This window comes from Tiliqua scincoides, chromosome 2, assembly GCF_035046505.1.
Source record: "Tiliqua scincoides isolate rTilSci1 chromosome 2, rTilSci1.hap2, whole genome shotgun sequence".
Classification (NCBI taxonomy): Eukaryota; Metazoa; Chordata; class Lepidosauria; order Squamata; family Scincidae; genus Tiliqua; species Tiliqua scincoides.
This window is the reverse complement of record NC_089822.1, coordinates 262,077,326-262,097,732: the sequence shown is the minus strand read 5'-3', so window position 1 is coordinate 262,097,732 and position 20,407 is coordinate 262,077,326. Positions and strand designations below refer to the sequence as shown.

At 46.1% G+C, this 20,407-nt stretch overlaps 1 pseudogene; it reads left to right on the top strand.

Moving 5' to 3' along the window:
* Positions 1 to 4,862: 4,862 nt before the first annotated feature.
* LOC136639132 (zinc finger protein Xfin-like) overlaps positions 4,863 to 20,407 on the top strand; it is a 42,516-nt pseudogene continuing 26,971 nt past the window's right edge.

The window sequence follows — 20,407 nt, the reverse complement described above, 5'->3', positions numbered from 1 at the left end:
GCTCCATCCTGCAGTCATGGAGGCCTCCATCAGGTAAGGGAACTTTTGTTCCCTTTCCTGAGGGCTGCATTGCAATGGCACCAACTGGAAAGTTGGATAGGGTTAGGCCCTTAGTCTTGATAGAATTACCCCAGATTGGCAACCACTGCTGTAAAGGTTTCAGAGAGCCTTGGGAGGTCCAGGATGACTTCGCATAGCCTTCCCAAGCTCTTCTGAGGCCTCTGAAAAGCATTAAAAACTCACTTCCAGTTTTCAGCCAAAAAGCAGCAGGCACTATGTTTCTAGCCCCAAGCGACACAGGGGGAAGGATCGCCAGTGGCTTAGCTTTGTTTTCTGTCTGTCTCTTTAGAATTCCCACTACTATTCTAGAGATTTTTAACATGCTTGTATTGCTCTATTATTCTTAAATAAATCTTTAAACTTCATAGCAGTGTGTGTTAATTGAGTGGAGCAGCCTGGTTCAACTAAATCCAGTCCTGACCACTGAGGGCGCAATCCTAACCTCTTATGTCAGTGCTTTCCAGCGCTGACATAAGGTCATTGCAGCTCTGAGGTAGGGGAACAAACATTCCCTTACTTTGAGGTGGCCTCCGTGAGTGATACCCAACTGCAGGATGCAGCACACGTCCCATTGGCACCGCTATGCCAGTGCTGGAAAGCACTGACATAAGGGGTTAGAATTGCACCCTAAGTCACTCTACTGTTTCTCTTGGCAGTGTCCAGGTGGTGAGGAAATTCTTGGTCCTGAAGATTCTGTGTACCTGGGATGCCTGGTGGTCAGTATGGACTAGTACAGTGGGAGGGCTGTGCAGGCTTTGTCTCATTGGGAAGAGTGAAACTTGTCTACTAAGGGTACCCAAAATCTGTGGCGTAAGACAGTGGATGATTCTACAGCTTGGAAGGAGATGCTCTGTACAGTCTTTGGCTTCTGTTAATGGAATTGTCCTCTTCCTAGAGAGAGGCACAGCACTATACAGGGTTAAAGAGGACTGGGCCCAAGGCAGAGCCCTGGGGCCCTCCACTTGAAACTGTCCTCCAGGTTGATGCAAAGCCATTGAGAACACCCTTTGTGTACAGTTGTCCAACCAGTTGTGAATCCACCTAATGATGGAATCATTTATCCTGTATTTTACCAACTTGCTGATTAAGATGTCCCTTGTCAAATGATTTAGTTCACAGGAGCTTCCTGTCTTCTGCTAAATCCTCAGCAAAGCCCCTCCTTGTTTGCCTCTCCCACCTGCTGGCTGCGGCACCCAGAAGTCTGCAACTCAAGCGCCAGACTCGAGGTGACCCCTCCAAACTGCCTCTTCCCATCCATCCTTGGCCTAGAGAGAAGAAAGAAAGGAAGTCAGTGTAACCTAATTAGAGCAGGAGTGTCAAACTCATTTCATAGAGCAGCCTGAATAGCATTCATGTTGCCTGCTGTGGGCCAAAAGTGATCTCATCATTTAGGATGTGATGTCGTTAAGCAGGTCATGATCAGAAATAAACACTTTTTCTCACTTAGGTGTTCATTAGCTGTATATGACAGAAGATGTTCATATTTTCAAAATATGGGAAACCCAATTATCAGCTCAGCTCAGCAGCTAAGAGCAGTTGATGGTGGTGCTGGGAGAGCTGAGGGGCAGATAAAGATCTTCTGTGGGCCACTTGAGTGTCTCAGTGAAAAACTTAGAAGGAGGGAGTAAGTCATCCTGTTGGCTGGAGACAGAAATTACTATATAGTACAGGTTGAGCCTCATTATCGGTGTGGGTTCCGGTCCAAGCACTCACGTGGAAGGCAAAAAGCACACTATAGCAAATCAACTTAAAAAACAAAGTTTCTTTGCTCCAGTAATTAAAAACAACCTTGTTGACCTTTGTGCTGTAAGATAAGAGTTATTAAGAAGACAATCCATCAATGGGTCCTCCTCCAAGAGCTTAGAAATGCACCCCTCCCTTCACCAATGCAAAGTGATCATCTTTCTTTCACATGCTCAGGGGGAAGGGAGGGGTTGCCTGGAGAGAGGAGGATTGATGGATTGTCAGCCAGCTGCCCTCTCTCTCTCTGTCTCTCTCTCATTCAGGAGGCTATTGTTAAACATAAGAACATAACAGCCCCACTGGATCAGGCCATAGGCCCATCTAGTCCAGCTTCCTGTATCTCACAGCGGCCCACCAAATGCCTCAGGGAGCACACCAGATAACAAGAGACCTCATCCTGGTGCCCTCCCTTGCATCTGGCATTCTGACATAACCCATTTCTAAAATCAGGAGGTTGCGCATACACATCATGGCTTGTACCCCGTAATGGATTTTTTCCTCCAGAAACTTGTCCAATCCCCTTTTAAAGGCGTCTAGGGTAGACGCCAGCACCACATCCTGCGGCAAGGAGTTCCACAGACTGACCACATGCTGAGTAAAGAAATATTTTCTTTTGTCTGTCCTAACCTGCTCAACACTCAATTTTAGTTGATGTCCCCTGGTTGTGGTGTTATGTGAGAGTGTAAAGAGCATCTCTCTATCCACTCTGTCCATCCCCTGCATAATTTTGTATGTCTCAATCATGTCCCCCCTCAGGCGTCTCTTTTCTAGGCTGAAGAGGCCCAAACGCCGTAGCCTTTCCTCATAAGGAAGGTGCCCCAGCCCCGTAATCATCTTAGTCGCTCTCTTTTGCACCTTTTCCATTTCCACTATGTCTTTTTTGAGATGCGGCAACCAGAACTGGACACAATACTCCAGGTGTGGCCTTACCATCGATTTGTACAACGGCATTATAATACTAGCCATTTTGTTCTCAATACCCTTCCTAATGATCCCAAGCATAGAATTGGCCTTCTTTACTGCCGCCGCACATTGGGTCGACACTTTCATCGACCTGTCCACCACCACCCCAAGATCTCTCTCCTGATCTGTCACAGACAGCTCAGAACCTATCAGCCTATATCTAAAGTTTTGATTTTTTGTCCCAATGTGCATGGCTTTACACTTACTGACATTGAAGCGCATCTGCCATTTTGCTGCCCATTCTGCCAGTCTGGAGAGATCCTTCTGGAGAGAGTCCTTAAAAACGACTGTTCAGTTTTTAAACTGATTTTAAAGGGCTGCATTTTTCCCCTTCTCCAGGGATCAGCACATTCCTTCTCATTTGCAGGGGCCATTCATGTTCAGTCAAATCCCTGTATATAAAATCTGTGTATAAATAGGCTGGACTTGTATTTCATTTCCAACATGGGAGATGGTGGGATTGAAACCTGCCTGCCTGAGCTCTCTCTCTCTCTCTCTCTCTCTCTCTCTGTCTGACACCCCCATTCCCTATGGCTGCTTTGAGGCTGGAATATTCCAATATCTCAGGTGTCTTTCCTCTCCAGTCTTGTGACCAACAGCCCAACATCTTCCTGAAAGTCCCACCCTGTGCAGACTGAGGAAGGCAGAGCCTCACCTTCCCTCTGCAGTCCCAAGAGGAAAGGATCAGAAGAGGACTGGCTGGAGGGAGCCCCTCTGCATTACTCCCTCCAGAGATCCTTGGCAGGTGAGAGTCCCTGCACCAAAATCATCCAGAAGGGGAACAGGAGTGCCAGGTGCAGAGCAGGACCTTCTTGCACCTCTGAGCACAGAACAGAATTTTCTCTCCTAGCAGCCTCACCAGGAGCCCCCAAAAGCCTGTTCTGTGCAGGTACAGGGGGCTTGATCAGGCCCCCACCTCCCCACAAGCACCAGAAGTTCAATCCTGGATTGTTCCAGCAAGGAACTTCCTTGTGCCAAGTCAATGTAGCTCTTTGATGGTGTAACTGCTGTGAGATCCACATCGTTGGGTGGCTGCGTGAAGCTGCCTGAGCAGGAGAAAAGACGGCTGCAGGAAGCTGGAGCCACGTTCTCCCTGGGGAGAGCTTGAGAGTTTCCAGTTTCACACCCTTCTCACTTTATCCACCCGACTGCTTTCCTGACCAGCCAGATAGGCGAGGAGCAGGAAGTGTTGGCAAGAGTGGGGGGTAGATGATTGTGCAGGGGTGGCAGGTGCATTGTTGCAAGAGTGGCAAACCCTCTTCAGCTGCTCCAGAAAACCTGCAAGTGGGTAACTACAGAAGAATGCTGCACCTGGCACTGAAATCAGAGAGCCCCTTGCCAGGGTTAAATCAATGGTTGGAAAGTGGTGCAGAGGAAAGGAGCAGTTTGTGCACAAGAGACAAGAAGGTCATGGGCAGAATGTGTTAGTGAGTGATGGGCAAGGGGGCTGCAGGGTCCTGTGACTACATTTCCCAGCAGACCATGCGGTGTCCTGGTGCTCTGACCTGGAAAGGGAAGTGAGGCCTTGCTGGAAAAAGCTTGGACAAAGGGAGGATTGGAAGGACTGAGACCCCAAGAGAAAGAGCCTGGGAGGAGGTGATTGAGGGCAGCTGAAGACCCAGCAAGGCAGGGAGTGGAGGGTTCCCAGTGGCAGAAGGGGAAGGGAAGAGAAGGGGCTCTGGCCTGGGGCTGCACAGGCTGTACTGGGGAAGTCAGGCAGGGAGGTGCCCACAGAACTGCACCGCTGCATGTATTGGACTGGCAACCCAGGTGCCTGCATCAGGCCATATTTAGCCCCCCAACCCTGCTCTCATGCCCCCCCCACAGTGACTGCCAGCCCCCCTCCCATTCCTACCGCGGTCATCCATTCTTCCTAGCCAGGAGTCAGGGGGATGGCTGGGACCCACCAGTGTGGGCAGAGAGGCAAAGGTCCTGTCCTGCCATCCTCCAGCGGAGAAAGGAGAAAGCACTTCAGAGAAGGGCGTCCAGTAGGAAGAATGTATATAAAATAAAAACCTCTTACAATTCTCCTTTCTCTCCCTGACAGATAGTGGAGAAACAAGATCACGCAAGTCTAACCTTCTGGAGGAGCCAACATGGCTGCTGCTCGTGCCGGCCAGGTAAGAGACAAGAGCAGGGGCAGCCTGGGCATGTGATGAACGCCTTGTTCTCCCACTTTTTTCTGTGTTTTTAGACACTTCTTTGGACATCTCTCCAGAAGCTTCTCTGCGGTCCAAAGGTTTGCTAAGAAATCCTTAGCAAGCAGCCTTTGTCCTTTATTTGGAAACTCCATTATCCCCCTTGGACATGCTCTTTATGGATTTGGCCCTCTATGTGCCTGGAATGCCCCCCTCCCCCGCCCCAGAATTGGCATGCACTTAGCAATCGGGCAGATCCCACCTCTATCTGCTAGGCATTGCAGGCTACTTCATACCTTTGATGAAACCTTTTACTATGCTTGCCAGCCCAGAAGGCTCAAGCATTTCCTCTCATCTTCCATCTACTTTGGATCATCCACATTTTTCATTTTTCATATTCATTTCATTTTTCATATTTTTTTCATTTAGAGTTTTTATTAAACTAGACCCTTGGTCTGCTTGGTGCATGTTCACAGTGAACACAGTTGATTGTAACATCTCTCACTCTGAAGAAGCTCCCGTTAGTTTGATTTTTTTAAAAAGAACCTCAGATTCAGTGCCATCTGGGGTTGGTTTTTTTCTTCCCAAGTTGACCACTTCTGCCTGTTCTCTACAGCTTGTGATGGTGGTACCAGATAAAACTAACCAGATAGAACTAACCCCTGCTAATTGGGTAAGAGCCACTTTTTCAAGTGAGTGCTCCTTTTTTAGCAAGGGGAGAGTAACTGGCCCACCTCACCCCAGCACTGTCTGCTGGTATTCATTTGCATCTTTTTAGATTGTGATCCCTTTTGGGACAGGGAGCCATTTAGTTATTTGATTTTTCTCTGTAAACCGCTTTGTGAACTTTTAGTTGAAAAGCCGTATATAAATACTGTTATTAATAATAATAATAATAATAACTACCCCATTCTACCTCGGGTGGAGTAACAAAAAAGCAGTAATTGCATACTAACCACTAGGTACTACTTCCTTTGGTCTGGCGTCCTTCATCTGGGAGTTGCTTTATCTGACACAGCAAAGCAGTGACATTTGCAGGCTGACTTGATCTGCACAAAACATCTGCAAAAAACACTAAAGCATCCCTGTGGTTGAACTTAACTGACATTGATTTGATGATGTCACAGAATTACCTGACTGGCGAAGCAGAGCCTACCTGGCCACTCCATCCCATCCCCTCAGCTACACCAGCTGTTTTCATCCACAGCACATTGGTGTGCTGTGAACCGTCTGCACGTATGCCATGGGCATTTTGGGAAGGGTCATTTATTGGTAGGACCATTGGGGGATGTGAGCCCCCCACGGGCAGCACGGTGCCTTCTGAGTTGCACAACAAACTGATGGTGTGCCTTGACCATTTTAGTGCCTTTCAGAGTTCCCTGAAATGAAAACAGTTAAAAATTTCTGAAGGGGAGGGGCAGTTTGTCTGTCCAATCAGTAGGCACATGCCAGTCTCCCTAGGAGACATCATCACTTCAGAATATGAGGAATGACTGAATTTGCAAGTATTCAAAGAATCCACAAGACTATGTGGGAGATTGACTTTGGTCTTTCCAAGTAAGGAGAAAGCCTACAGGAGGAACATGTCCCAGAAGCTTCTTATCCTTCTAAGCCAGGGTTTGGCTACTTGGGGTTACAAGTCTGCATAAAATACACAAATATGGCAAATAAGGTCTGCCAGATGGCTGAAGAAAAGAGGTTGTCCACATTCCCCACCTCTTTCTCACACAGCCTTTGCACCAGCAGGAAGCCCATTGAGTTTCTTTACTTATGGTCACAACCTTTTTGGGATTGCAGGCAGAACCTGGGTTGACCCACTAATAGGGAATGTCTCCTTTTTCCTTCAGAGCCCCATTTCGTTTGCGGACGTTTCTGTGTATTTCAGCAGTGCAGAGTGGGCTCTGCTGGATCAGCAACAAAGGCGCCTGTATGAAGCAGTCCTAATGGACAATTATGAGAATGTGACCTTTGTAGGTAAGGAGGGTCGCTAGGGCTGTAACTGATACATACTCCAAATGGGAAGCTCCATTGTACATTGCTGAGTGGAGTTGGTTGCATGACCTGGGCAAGGGGGAAGGGCAGAACAGGAGAGGGACTGCTTGAGGGGGGGGTGGGATCACCAGATGCCTTTTCCACCAAACCATATCCCCCATGGCCGACTTGGAAGCCTGACCGGAGGCTTTGTACCAGCCAAAGAGTTGGCTCAGACTCAAGAAGCCCCATTGAATAGGCTGGGGCATTACTTGGGATAAGGTCACGAATGCCCCCTTACTTCAAGGAGACCTTCAGGCCGCAGCATATGATGTAAGTGGTGAATGTTTAGCTGCTCCTTGTGTTAGACGGTATTGTGCCGTAAATGTGTGTCTGAGAAGCACACCCAGTAACAGTCTGTACTGGTACCTGGAGAAGATAGTAATGGACTAGATGTCCGGTAACTAACTGAAACAATCAGGAAAGAGCAAATGTTATTTTGTTCCAGAGATCATTTGGGTTTTGTCCCTTCATGGATAGGGCTACCCTCCTTCTAAAGGAACCAGTCTGCACTTGCTTTTGAATCTGGCTGGCACCTGGAGGCCCAGATGTCATCTGTGGCCTGGATACAGCTTTGGCTGGTTCATCAGCCACAACAGTTTCTTGAGAACCTGTGACTCAGTACAAGAAAGCTTTCTATCTCCCCCTAAATGTGAAATTTCCTCTTCTTTACTTTGGATATTCTACTTCATTTATTTTAAACCCCCCCCCCCCCCCATTTTTAATTCATGCTCTTTAGTTGTTGCCTTTTTTTCCCCTGGAATTCTTCTACACTGGAGAATAAAACCACCTGCAGTTACAGGTTATGTGGGTTTTCTGGGTTCTAGCTCCTATCAGAAAACAAATATGCTGTATGACTTCTCCAGCAAGCTGCGATTTCATCCTTTGCTCTTGCATTGCATTTCTCTTTGTATTTCAGAAGCATCAGTTTGGAACCACATTGGAAGGAAGAGGCAGAGGGTTTCTTCTTCAAAGGAAAGGATCTGCATAGATAAACCCTATGAATGTTCTTTGTGCGGAAAGGGCTTCAGTCGGAATGATCATCTTAGAAATCATCAGAGAACTCACACAGGGGAGAAACCTTATACATGCTGGGAGTGTGGAAGGAGCTTTAGTAAGAGTTGTAATCTTATGATCCATCAGAGAACTCACACAGGGGAAAAACCGTATACGTGCCAGGAGTGTGGAAAGAGCTTTAGTAAGAGTGATAAGCTTATGATCCATCAGAGAACTCACACAGGGGAGAAACCCTATACATGCCTGGAATGTGGAAAGAAATTCAGTGCTGATCTTAGAAAGCATCAGAGAACCCACTCGGGGGAGAAACCTTATATATGCACAGAGTGTGGAAAGAGCTTCAGTCGGAAAGATAGACTTAGAAATCATCAGAGAACTCACACAGGGGAGAAACCTTATATATGCACGGAGTGTGGAAAGAGCTTCATTAGGAATGATAGACTCAGAAATCATCAGAGAACTCACACAGGGGAGAAACCCTTTACGTGCCTGGAGTGTGGAAAGAGCTTTAGTAAGAGTTGTAATCTTATGATCCATCAGAGAACTCACACAGGGGAGAAACCCTTTACGTGCCTGGAGTGTGGAAAGAGCTTTAGTAAGAATTGTAATCTCATGACCCATCAGAGAACTCACACAGGGGAGAAACCCTATACGTGCCTGGAGTGTGGAAAGAAATTCAGTCATAGTACTGATCTTAGAAGGCATCAGAGAATCCACTTAGTAGAGAAACCACATACATGCCAGGAGTGTGGAAAAAGCTTTAGGATAAGTGGTCATCTTATAAGCCATCAGAGAATTCACACAGGGGAGAAACCTTTTTCATGCCAGGAGTGTGGAATGAGCTTCAGATTCAGCAGCAACCTTCAATATCATCAGACAAAACACACAGGAGAAAAACGCTATGCTTGCCAGGAGTGTGGAAAGAGCTTCAGTCGCAATGATCTTCTTAGAAATCATCAGAGAACTCACACAGGGGAGAAACCCTATACATGCCTGGAGTGTGGAAAGAGCTTTAGTAGGAATTGTAGTCTTATGTTCCATCAGAGAACTCACTCAGGAGAAAAACCCTATAAGTGCCTGGAGTGTGGCAAAAGCTTTAGGGTGAGTGGTGATCTTACAAGCCATCAGAGAATTGACACAGGGGAGAAACCTTTTGCATGCCTGGAGTGTGGAATGAGCTTCAGATTCTGCAGCAATCTTTTAGATCATCAGGCAAAACACACAGGAGAAAAACGCTCTACTTGCCAGGAATGTGGAAAGAGCTTTGTTCAGAGTTATAAGCTTATGATCCGTCAGAGAACCCACTCAGTGGAGAAACCATATAAATGCCAGGAGTGTGGAAAGAGCTTCAGTAGGAATTATAATCTTAGAAATCATCAGAGAACTCACACAGGGGAGAAACCCTATACATGCCTGAATTGTGGAAAGAGCTTCAGTAGGAGTTATAGTCTTATGTTCCATCAGAGAACTCACACAGGGGAGAAACCCTATATGTGTCTGGAGTGTGGAAAGAAATTCAGTGGTAGTGCTGATCTTAAAAAGCATCAGAGAATCCACACAGGGGAGAAACCCTATATATGCCTGGAGTGTGGAAAGAGCTTCAGTAGGAGTTATAGTCTTATGTTCCATCAGAGAACTCACACAGGGGAGAAACCCTATATGTGCTCGGAGTGTGGAAAGAAATTCAGTCTTAGTGCTTATCTTAGAAAGCATCAGAAAATCCACACAGGGGAGAAACCTTATACATGCCTGGAGTGTGGAAAGAGCTTCCAATGTAGGAGCCGCCTTAGAGTTCATCAGGCAAAACACACAGGAGAAAAACGCTCTACTTGCCAGGAGTGTGGGAAGAGCTTCCGTCGGAGTAATTATCTTCGGGTACATCTGAGAACGCATGGAGCATAGGAACCTTAATGACCCAGAATTGTGGAAGAAGTTTTACTGCTCATTGAAATCGTACTGTGCTTCAAAGAGAATACAATGTAGAGAATCGGTAGAGATGTTAGCAGGTGGGGAAAGTGTTTCCAAAGTTGAGTTCCTTTGACATCCAAGAACTGATGTTTGAAAAATTCTTGCCCTTTGTCCAGTTTTCTGTTGAAATATATATATGTTGTAAATATGTTGTAAATTCTCCTTTTTAAAGAAGGTTTGTCATAGAATGTTCTGTTACGTTTTCCTTGAAACATAGACTGTGCCTTGCTCTTAGTTTGCCTACCTGGGAGATCTCCGGCAAGCCAAAGGGAAGCTTGCTCAGGGAGAACTTTGATGGGTTGTGGCCTCTTTTTCCAAGTTTCCAGCATCACGATGAAGTGCTCTGTTCTCTGCTTATTCCTCTGGGGTTAATCTCCAAATGTTGGAGGGTTAATCTACCTGAACGTTTCTCCCAGGGTTTCTAGCCCTGAGCGACACAGGGGGAAGGATCGCCAGTGGCTTATCCTTTGTTTCTTTCTGTCTGTCTCTTTAGAATTCCCAGTACTATTCTAGAGATCTTAACATGCTTGTATTACTCTATTATTCTTAAATAAATCTTTAAACTTCATAGCAGTGTGTGTTAATTGAGTGGAGCAGCCTGGTTCAACCTCTTATGTCAGTGCTTTCCAGCGCTGACATAAGGTCATTGCAGCTCTGAGGTAGGGGAACAAACATTCCCTTACTTTGAGGTGGCCTCCGTGAGTGATACCCAACTGCAGGATGCAGCACACGTCCTATTGGCACCGCTATGCCAGTGCTGGAAAGCACTGACATAAGGGGTTAGAATTGCACCCTAAGTCACTCTACTGTTTCTCTTGGCAATGTCCAGGTGGTGAGGAAATTCTTGGTCCTGAAGATTCTGTGTACCTGGGATGTCTGGTGATCAGTATGGACTAGTACAGTGGGAGGGCTGTGCAGGCTTTGTCTCATTGGGAAGAGTGAAACTTTTCTACTAAGGGTGCCCAAAATCTGTGGCGTAAGACAGTGGATGATTCTACAGCTTGGAAGGAGATGCTCTCTACAGTCTTTGGCTTCTGTTAATGGAATTGCCCTCTTCCTAGAGAGAGGCACAGCACTATACAGGGTTAAAGAGGACTGGGCCCAAGGCAGAGCCCTGGGGCCCTCCACTTGAAACTGTCCTCCATTTTGATGCAAAGCACCCTTTCTGTATGGTTATCCAAGCAGTTGTGAATCCACCTAATGATGGAATCATTTATCCTGTATTTTACCAACTTGCTGATTAAGATGTCCCTTGTCAAATGTTTTAGTTCACAGGCACTTTTTATCTTCCCCTCTGCTGACTGCTAAATCCTCAGCGAAGCCCCTCCTTGTTTGCCTCTCCCACCTGCTGGCCGCGGCATCCAGAAGTCTGCAACTCAAGTGCCAGACTCCAGGTGACCCCCAAAACTGCCTCTTCCCATCCAACCATGGGGTAGAGAGAAGAACGAAAGGAAGTCAGTGTAACCTAATTAGAGCAGGAGTGTCAAACTCATTTCATACAGCAGCCTGAATAGCATTCATGTTGCCTGCTGTGGGCCAAAAGTGATCTCATCATTTAGGATGTGATGTCGTTAAGCAGGTCATGATCAGAAATAAGCATTTTTTCTCACTTAGGAGCTCAATAGCTGTATACGATAGAAGATAAAATATGCAAAGTTTAATCATATTTTCAAAATATGGGAAATCATATTTTCAAAATGGGAGATGGTGAGATTGAAGCCTGCCTGCCTGAGCTCCCTTTCTCTCTCTCTGTCTGATATCCCCATTCCCTATGGCTGCTTTGAGGCTTGAATATTCCAATATCTCAGGTGTCTTTCCTCTTCACTCTCGTGACCTACAGCCCAACATCTTCCTGAAAGTCCCACCCTGTGCAGACTGAGGAAGGCAGAGCCTCACCTTCCCTCTGCAGTCCCAAGAGGAAAGGATCAGAAGAGGACTGGCTGGAGGGAGCCCCTCTGCATTACTCCCTCCAGAGATCCTTGGCAGGTGAGAGTCCCTGCACCAAAATCATCCAGAAGGGGAACAAGGCGGCAGGAGTGCCAGGTGCAGAGCAGGACCTTCTTGCACCTCTGAGCACAGAACAGAATTTTCTCTCTTAGCAGCCTCACCAGGAGCCCCCAAAGAGCCTGTTCTGTGCAGGTACAGGGAGCTTGATCAGGCCCAGACCTCCCCACAAGCACCAGGAGTTCAATCCTGGATTGCTCCAGCAAGGTGGCAAGTCCCAGGGCAGCACTTACTTGTCCCAAGTCAATGTAGCTATTTGATGGTGTAACTGCTGTGAAATCCATGTAGTTGGGTGGCTGCATGAAGATGCCTGAGCAGGAGAGAAGTCGACTGAAGGAAGCAACGTTCTGCCTGGGGAGAGCTTGAGATTTTTCAGCTTCACACCTTTCTGACTTTCCTGACCAGCCAGGTAGGCAAGGAGGAGGAGGAGGAGGAAGTGTTGGCAAGAGTGGGGGGCTAGATGATTGTGGAGGGGTGGCAGGTGCATCCTTGCAAGAGTGGCAAACCCTCTTCAGCCTCTCTGGAAAACCTGCAAGAGGGTAACTAGAGAAGAATCTTGCACCTGGCACTGAAGTCAGAGAGCCCCTTGCCAGGGTTAAATCAATGGTTGGAAACTGGTGCAGTGAACAGGGGAGAGGAGCAGCTTTTGCACAAGAGACAAGGAGGAGGAGAAGGTCATGGGCAGAAATGTGTTAGTGAGTGATGGGTCTTGGGACTACATTTCCCAGCAGACCTTGCTGTGACCAGGTGCTCTGACCTGGAAAGGGAAGTGAGGACTTGCTAGAAAAAGCTTGGACAAAGGTGGAATTGGAAGGACTGAGATCCAAAGAGGAAGAGCCAGGGAGGAGGTGATTGAGGGCAGCTGAAGACCCAGCAAGGCAGGGAGTGGAGGGTTCCCAGTGGCAGAAGGGGAAGGGAAGAGAAGGGGCTCTGGCCTGGGGCTGCACAGGCTGTACTGGGGAAGTCAGGCAGGGAGGTGCCCACAGAACTGCACCGCTGCATGTATTGGACTGGCAATCCAGGTGCCTGCATCAGGCCATATATAGCCCCCCAACCCTACTCTCATGCCCCCCCCCACAGTGACTGCCAGCCCCCCATCCTTTCCTACCTCACTCATCTATCCTTCCTAGTCAGGGGAGTGGCTGGGACCCACCAGTGCTGTGCAGAGAGGCAAAGGTCCTGTCCTGCCATCCTCCAGCCAAGACCGACTGCAGTTCTGAAGATGGGCAGCACTGAGCCATGGCTCTGGCCAGATTCCTCTGCTTGTCTGTCCAGTCTCCCTTGCAGCCATCACCACAATGCGGAGAAAGGAATTCAGAGAAGGGCTTCCAGTAGGAAGAATGTATATAAAATAAAAACCTCTTACAATTCTCCTTTCTCTCCCTGACAGATAGTGGAGAAACAAGATCACGCAAGTCTAACCTTCTGGAGGAGCCAACATGGCTGCTGCTCCTGCAGGCCAGGTAAGAGACAAGAGCAGGGGCAGCCTGGGCATGTGATGAACACCTTGTTCTCTCACTTCATCTGTGTTTTTAGACACTTTTTTGGACATCTCTCCAGAAGCCTCTCTGCAGTCCAAAGGTTTGCTAGGAAATCCTTAGCAAGCAGCCTTTGTCCTTTATTTGGAAACTCCATTATCCCCCTTGGACATGCTCTTTATGGATTTGGCCCTCTATGTGCCTGGAATGCCCCCCTCCCCCGCCCCAGAATTGGCATGCACTTAGCAATCGGGCAGATCCCACCTCTATCTGCTAGGCATTGCAGGCTACTTCATACCTTTGATGAAACCTTTTACTATGCTTGCCAGCCCAGAAGGCTCAAGCATCTCCTCTCATCTTCCGTATACTTTGGACCATCCACATTTTTCATTTTTCATATTCATTTCATTTTTCATATTTTTTTCATTTAGAGTTTTTATTAAACTAGAACCTTGGTCTGCTTGGTGCATGTTCACAGTGAACACAGTTGATTGTAACATCTCTCACTCTGAAGAAGCTCCCGTTAGTTTGATTTTTTTAAAAAGAACCCTCGGATTCAGTGCCATCTGGGGTTGGTTTTTTTCTCCCCAGGTTGACCACTTCTGCCTGTTCTCTACAGCTTGTAATGGGGGCACCAGATAGAACTACCCCATTCCACCTCGTGTGGAGTAACAAAAAAGCAGTAATTGCATACTAACCACTAGGTTCTACTTCCTTTGGTCCGGCTTCCTTCATCCGACACAGCAAAGCAGTGACATTTGCAGACTGACTTGATCTGCACAAAACACAAAACAGCTGAAAAAACACTAAAGCATCCCTGTGGTTGAACTTAACTGACGTTGATTTGATGATGTCACAGAATTACCTGACTGGCGAAGCAGAGCCTACCTGGCCACTCCATCCCATCCCCTCAGCTACACCAGCTGTTTTCATCCACAGCACATTGGTGTGCTGTGAATTGTCTCACATATGCCATGGGCATTTTGGGAAGGGTCTTTTATTGGTAGGGCTGTTGGGAGATGTGAGCCCCCCACTGGCAGCATGGTGCCTTCTGAGTTGTGCAACAAACTGATGGTGTGCCTTGACCATTTTAGTGCCTTTCAGTGTTCCCTGAAATGAAAACGGTTGAAAATTTCTGAAGGGGAGGGGCAGTTTGTCTGTCCAATCAGTAGGCACATGCCAGTCTCCCTAGGAGACATCATCACGTCGGAATATGAGGAATGACTGAATTTGCAAGTATTCAAAGAATCCACAAGACTATGTGGGAATTGACTTTGGTCTTTCCAAGTAAGGAGAAACCCTACAGGAGGAACATGTCCCAGCAGCTTCTTATCCTTCGAAGCCAGTGTGTAGCTACTTGGGGTTACAAGTCTGCATAAAATACACAAATATGGCAAATATGGTCTGCCACATGGCTGAAGAAAAGAGGTTGTCCACATTCCCCACCTCTTTCTCACACAGCTTTTGCACCAGCAGGAAGCCCATTGAGTTTATTTTCTTATGGGCACATCCCTTTAGGTACTGCAGGCTGAACCTGGGTTGACCCACTAATAGGGAATGTCTCCTTTTTCTTTCAGAGCCCCATTTCGTTTGCGGACGTCTCTGTGTATTTCAGCAGTGCCGAGTGGGCTCTGCTGGATCAGCAACAAAGGCGCCTGTATGAAGCAGTCCTAATGGACAATTATGAGAATGTGACCTTTGTAGGTAAGGAGGGTCACTAGGGCTTTAACTGATACATACTCCAAATGGGAAACTCCATTGTAGATTGCTAGGTGGAGTTGTTGGCGTGGCTGCATGACCTGGGCAAGGGGGAAGGGCAGAACAGGAGAGGGACTGCTTGAGGGGGGGTGGGATCACCAGATGCCTTTTCCACCAAACCGTATCCCCCATGGCCAACTTGGAAGCCTGACTCGAGGCTTCTCAAGTCTGTACCAGCAAAAGAGCTGGCTCAGGCTCAAGAAGCCCCATTGAGTAGGCTGGGGCGTTACTTGGGATAAGGTCACGAATACCTCCTTAGTTCAAGGAGACCGCCAGGCCGCTCAATTGCAGCATAGGATGCAAGTGGTGGGTGTTTAGCTGTTCCTTGTGTTAGATGGTATTGTGCCGTAAATGTGTGTCTGAGAAGCACACCCAGTAACAGTCTGTACTGGTACCTGGAGAAGATAGTAATGGACTAAATTTGGGGTAACTAACTGAAACAATAAAGAAAGAGCAAATGTTATTTTGTTCCAGAGATCATTTGGGTTTTGTCCCTTCATGGATAGGGCTACCCTCCTTCTAAAGGAACCAGCCTGCACTTGCTTTTGAACCTGGCTGGCACCTGGAGGCCCAGATGTCATCTGTGGCCTGGATACAGCTTTGGCTGGTTCATCAGCCACAACAGTTTCTTGAGAACCTGTGACTCAGTAGAAGAAAGCTTCCTATCTCCCCCTAAATGTGAAATGTCCTCTTCTTTACTTTGGATATTCTATTTCATTTATTTTAACGCCCCCGTCCCCCATTTTTAATTCATGCTCTTTAGTTGTTGCCTTTATTTCCCCTGGAATTCTTCTACTCTGCAGAATAAAACCACCTGCAGTTACAGGATGTGTGGGTTTTCTGGCTTCTAGCTCTTATCAGAAAACAAATATGCTGTATGACTTCTCCAGCAAGCTGCGATTTCATTTTTTGATCTTGCATTGCATTTCTCTTTGTATTTCAGAAGCATCAGTTTGGAACCAAATTGGAAGAAAGAGGCAGCGGGTTTCTTCTTCAAAGGAAAGAACGCACATAGATAAACCCTATGAATGTTCTTTGTGCAGAAAGGGCTTCATTTACAACTGGAGCCTTTCAGCCCATCAGAGAACTCACACAGGGGAGAAAGCCTATACATGTCTGGAGTGTGGAAAGAAATACAGTCATAGTGATGGTCTTAGAAAGCATCAGAGAACCCACTCAGTGGAGAAACCATATCAATGCCAGGAGTGTGGAAAGAGCTTCAGTAGGAATTATCATCTTAGAAATCATCAGAGAACTCACACAGGGGAGAAACCCTATATGTGCCTGGAGTATGGAAAGAAATTCAGTCAGCGCGCTGATCTTGGAAAGCATCAGGGAACCCACTTAGTGGAGAAACCATATACATGCCAGGAGTGTGGAAAGAGCTTCATTCGGAATGATCATCTTAGAAATCATCAGGTAACTCACACAGAGGAGAAATGTATATTTGCCAGGAGTGTGGAAAGAGCTTTAGTAAGAGTGATAAGCTTATGATCCATCAGAGAGCCCACTCAGTGGAGATACCATTTACCATATTTTTTGCTCCATAAGACGCACTTTTCCCCCCCAAAAAAGTTGGGGGAAAATTGTGTGCGTCTTTCGGAGCAAATACTGCCAAAAAGAGTGCACGTTGGGGACCTTAATGATGCTGTGGGGAAGCCTGCAGCCAGATCAGAAAGCAGGGACTGCATGGAAGGAGAGTGGGTCGAGGCAGGAAACTTACAATTCCATCGTGGCAGCGTGGAGAAGCGGGTCCCAGCCAAGAAGGAGGAGATCGTACAGAGGAGGAGGGAAGGCTGCCAGCGAGGTGTGAGTGCTGTTGCTGGCTGTGTTATCGCCGCGCTGATTGGAGAAGAGTTTGTAGTAGGCGGTGTTTCCTAGTAGGCAGTGGGGACAGCAGTGCACATGCGCATTACTCTCCATTCAACGGCTGGGCTTGTCTGAGGTACTATGAATGCTGGCTACAGGGGGCACAATTCATTAAAAAAAAACAACAACTTTATCACTCATTAAATCTTGATTTACCCCATACATATGATGTTCCACTTTGAGCATTAAATATATGATAAAACACCTGCCATATTAAACTTTAGTGGTCAGTATTACTGTAATTATGATGTACAAAGTCAGGTCACTGGAATCAATTATTAATTTATACTGTACACATGATGCACAAAGTCCATTTTTGTGTTTGTTTTTAGGTCTTAAATATGTTATAAATTTTAATATGGCTGATTGTTGTTCTCATTGATTTAAGACAATGCTCAGTGCAGGTTAGTGCAGGTTATTGGTCAGTGATAATGCGCAGGCCAGCGTTAAGTGACAAGGCAAATGGTCAGCGCTCAGTGGTAACACAAATGGTCAGCGCTCAAGGGTAATGCAAATGTTCAGTGCTTAGTGACAAGGCAAATGGTTAGTGCTCAGTGGTAAACAATGAAGAAATGATACTGACAGTTCCTTCATTTCTTGCAGAAAAATACTACAGTACCTCATTCTACCAGTGCAAGGATGATAAAGCAGAAAAGGCTAGCATATACAATTCCTTTTAAACTAGAGGTAGTAAAATATGCTAAGGAGCATGGAAACAGAGCAGCGGAGAGACATTTTGGGCCTCCTCCAACTGAAAGAATGATTAGAGAGTGGAGGAAACAGGAGGGTCAGCTGCAAAAAGCAGATAAAAGTAAGCACACTTTCCGTGGGCATGCTGCAAAGTGGCCACAGTTGGAGGTGGACATGAAAGAATGGATCATACATCACCGGAATAATGGCTTCTCTGTCTCGACAAAAATGATCATATTTGAAGCGAAACGCATTTCTATAGAGAAAGGCATTCAGGATTTTACAGGATCACCATCATGGTGCTACAGATTTATGAGGCGATGTGGTCTTGCTGTGCGGACCAAAACTAGAATTGCGCAAAAAATGCCAAAAGAATATGAATCTAAGATTCTGTCCTGTCAAAAATTTGTTATTGATGCTAGGAAGAAAAATGGCTTTGAAATTGGCCAGATTGGGAATATGGATGAAGTCCCGCTAACCTTTGATGCGCCATCTAATAGGACTGTAGATTCTGAAGGGTGCCAAAACCATCACTGTGAAAACTTCAGGGCATGAGAAGACCCATTACACAGCTGTGTTGTCCTGCTGTGCCGATGGCACCAAATTGCCACCCATGTTGATTTTCAAAAGGAAAACATTTCCAAAAGAAGTGATTCCGCGAGGAGGAGTTGTACATGTACAGGAGAAAGGATGGATGGATGAAAATAGAATGAGAATATGGGTTGAAAAGGTGTGGTCCAAACGTCCTGGAGGACTTCTGAAAAAACCTGCCTTATTAGTGCTTGACCAGTTTAGAGCACATATTAGCGAACCAACAAAAAAGTGCTTCAAAGAAGTGAAGACTCATCTAGCTGTAATTCCCGGAAGTCTTACCAGCCAGTTGCAACCTCTTGATGTTTCCATCAACAAGCCATTTAAGGTCTTAATGAGAGAAGAGTGGAACAAATGGATGGCTGCTGGTAATCATGATCTGACATCTACTGGACAAATGAAGAGGCCCACCATCACTCAAGTTTGTGAATGGGTGAAAACATCATGGGACTCAGTAAAGGAGGAGATCGTTGTACAGTCATTCAAAAAATGTGGCATTAGCAATGCCTTAGATGGAAGTGAAGACGGTATCTTATATGAAGACCGCGAAGAAAGTGATGTCAGTGATTGTGAGCAAATGAGCTTCATAAATTCTGACTCTAGCGATGATGAGTTCTTGGGGTTTCCAGACAACTATAGTACTCAAACCTTTAAGTCTCTCCATTTGTTAATGACAGTGATAATGGTTCTTAATGCCACTGTTGACTGCTATTCACTTTACATGGTTCAAATGTTATTCTGTTATAGTTTATTAAATATTTTATTACACTATTTGGTTTAGAATATTTTTTTTCCTGTTTTCCTCCTCTAAAAAATAGGTGCGTCTTATGGTCAGGTGCGTCTTATGGAGCGAAAAATGTGGTAAATGCCAGAATGTGGAAAGAGCTTCAGTAGGAATGATAATCTTAGAAAGCATCAGAGAACCCACTCAGTGGAGAAACCATATCAATGCCAGGAGTGTGGAAAGAGCTTTAGAAGGAGTTATAGTCTTATGGTCCATCAGAGAACTCACACAGGGGAGAAACCTTATACATGCCGGGAGTGTGGAAAGAGCTTTAGTAAGAATTGTAATCTTATGATCCACCAGAGAACTCACACAGGGGAGAAACCCTATACATGCCTGGAGAGTGGAAAGAGCTTTAATAAGAATTGTAATATCATGACCCATCAGAGAACTCACACAGGGGAGAAACCCTATACGTGCCTGGAGTGTGGAAAGAAACTCAGTCAACACGCTGATCTTAGAAAGCATCAGAGAACCCACATAGTGGAGAGACCATATACATGCCAGGAGTGCGGAAAGAGCTTCATTCGGAATGATCATCTTAGAAATCATCAGAGAACTCACACAGGGGAGAAACCTTATACATGCCGGGAGTGTGGAAAGAGGTTTAGTAAGAGTTGTAGTCTTATGATCCATCAGAGAACTCACACAGGGTAGAAACCCTATACATGCCTGGAGTGTGGAAAGAAATTCAGTCTTAGTGCTGATCTTAGAAAGCATCAGAGAACCCACTCTGTGGAGAAACCATATAAATGCCAGGAGTGTGGAAAGAGCTTATGTAAGAATGATAATCTTAGAAATCATCAGAGAACCCACACTGGGGAGAAACCCTATACATGCCTGGAGTGTGGAAAGAGCTTCAGTAGGAATGCATGGGGCATAGGAACCTTAATGACCCAGAATTGTGGAAAGAGTTTTACTGCTCATTGAAATCGTGCTGTGCATCAAAGAGAATACAGTGTAGAGAATCAGTAGAGATATTAGCAGGTGGGGAAAGTGTTTCCAAAGTTGAGTTCCTTTGACATCCAAAAATTGATGTTTGAAAAATTCTTGCCCTTTGTCCAGTTTTCTGTTGAAATATATATATGTTGTAAATTCTCCTTTTTAAAGAAGGTTTGTCAAAGAATGTTCTGTTACGTTTTCCTTGAAACATAGACTGTGCCTTGCTCTTAGTTTGCTTACCTGGGAGATCTCCAGCAAGCCAAAGTGAAGCTTGCTCAGGGAGATCTTTGATGGGTTGTGTTCTCTTTTTCCAAGTTTCCAGCATCAAGATGAAGTGCTCTGTTCTCTGCTTATTCCTCTGGGGTTAATCT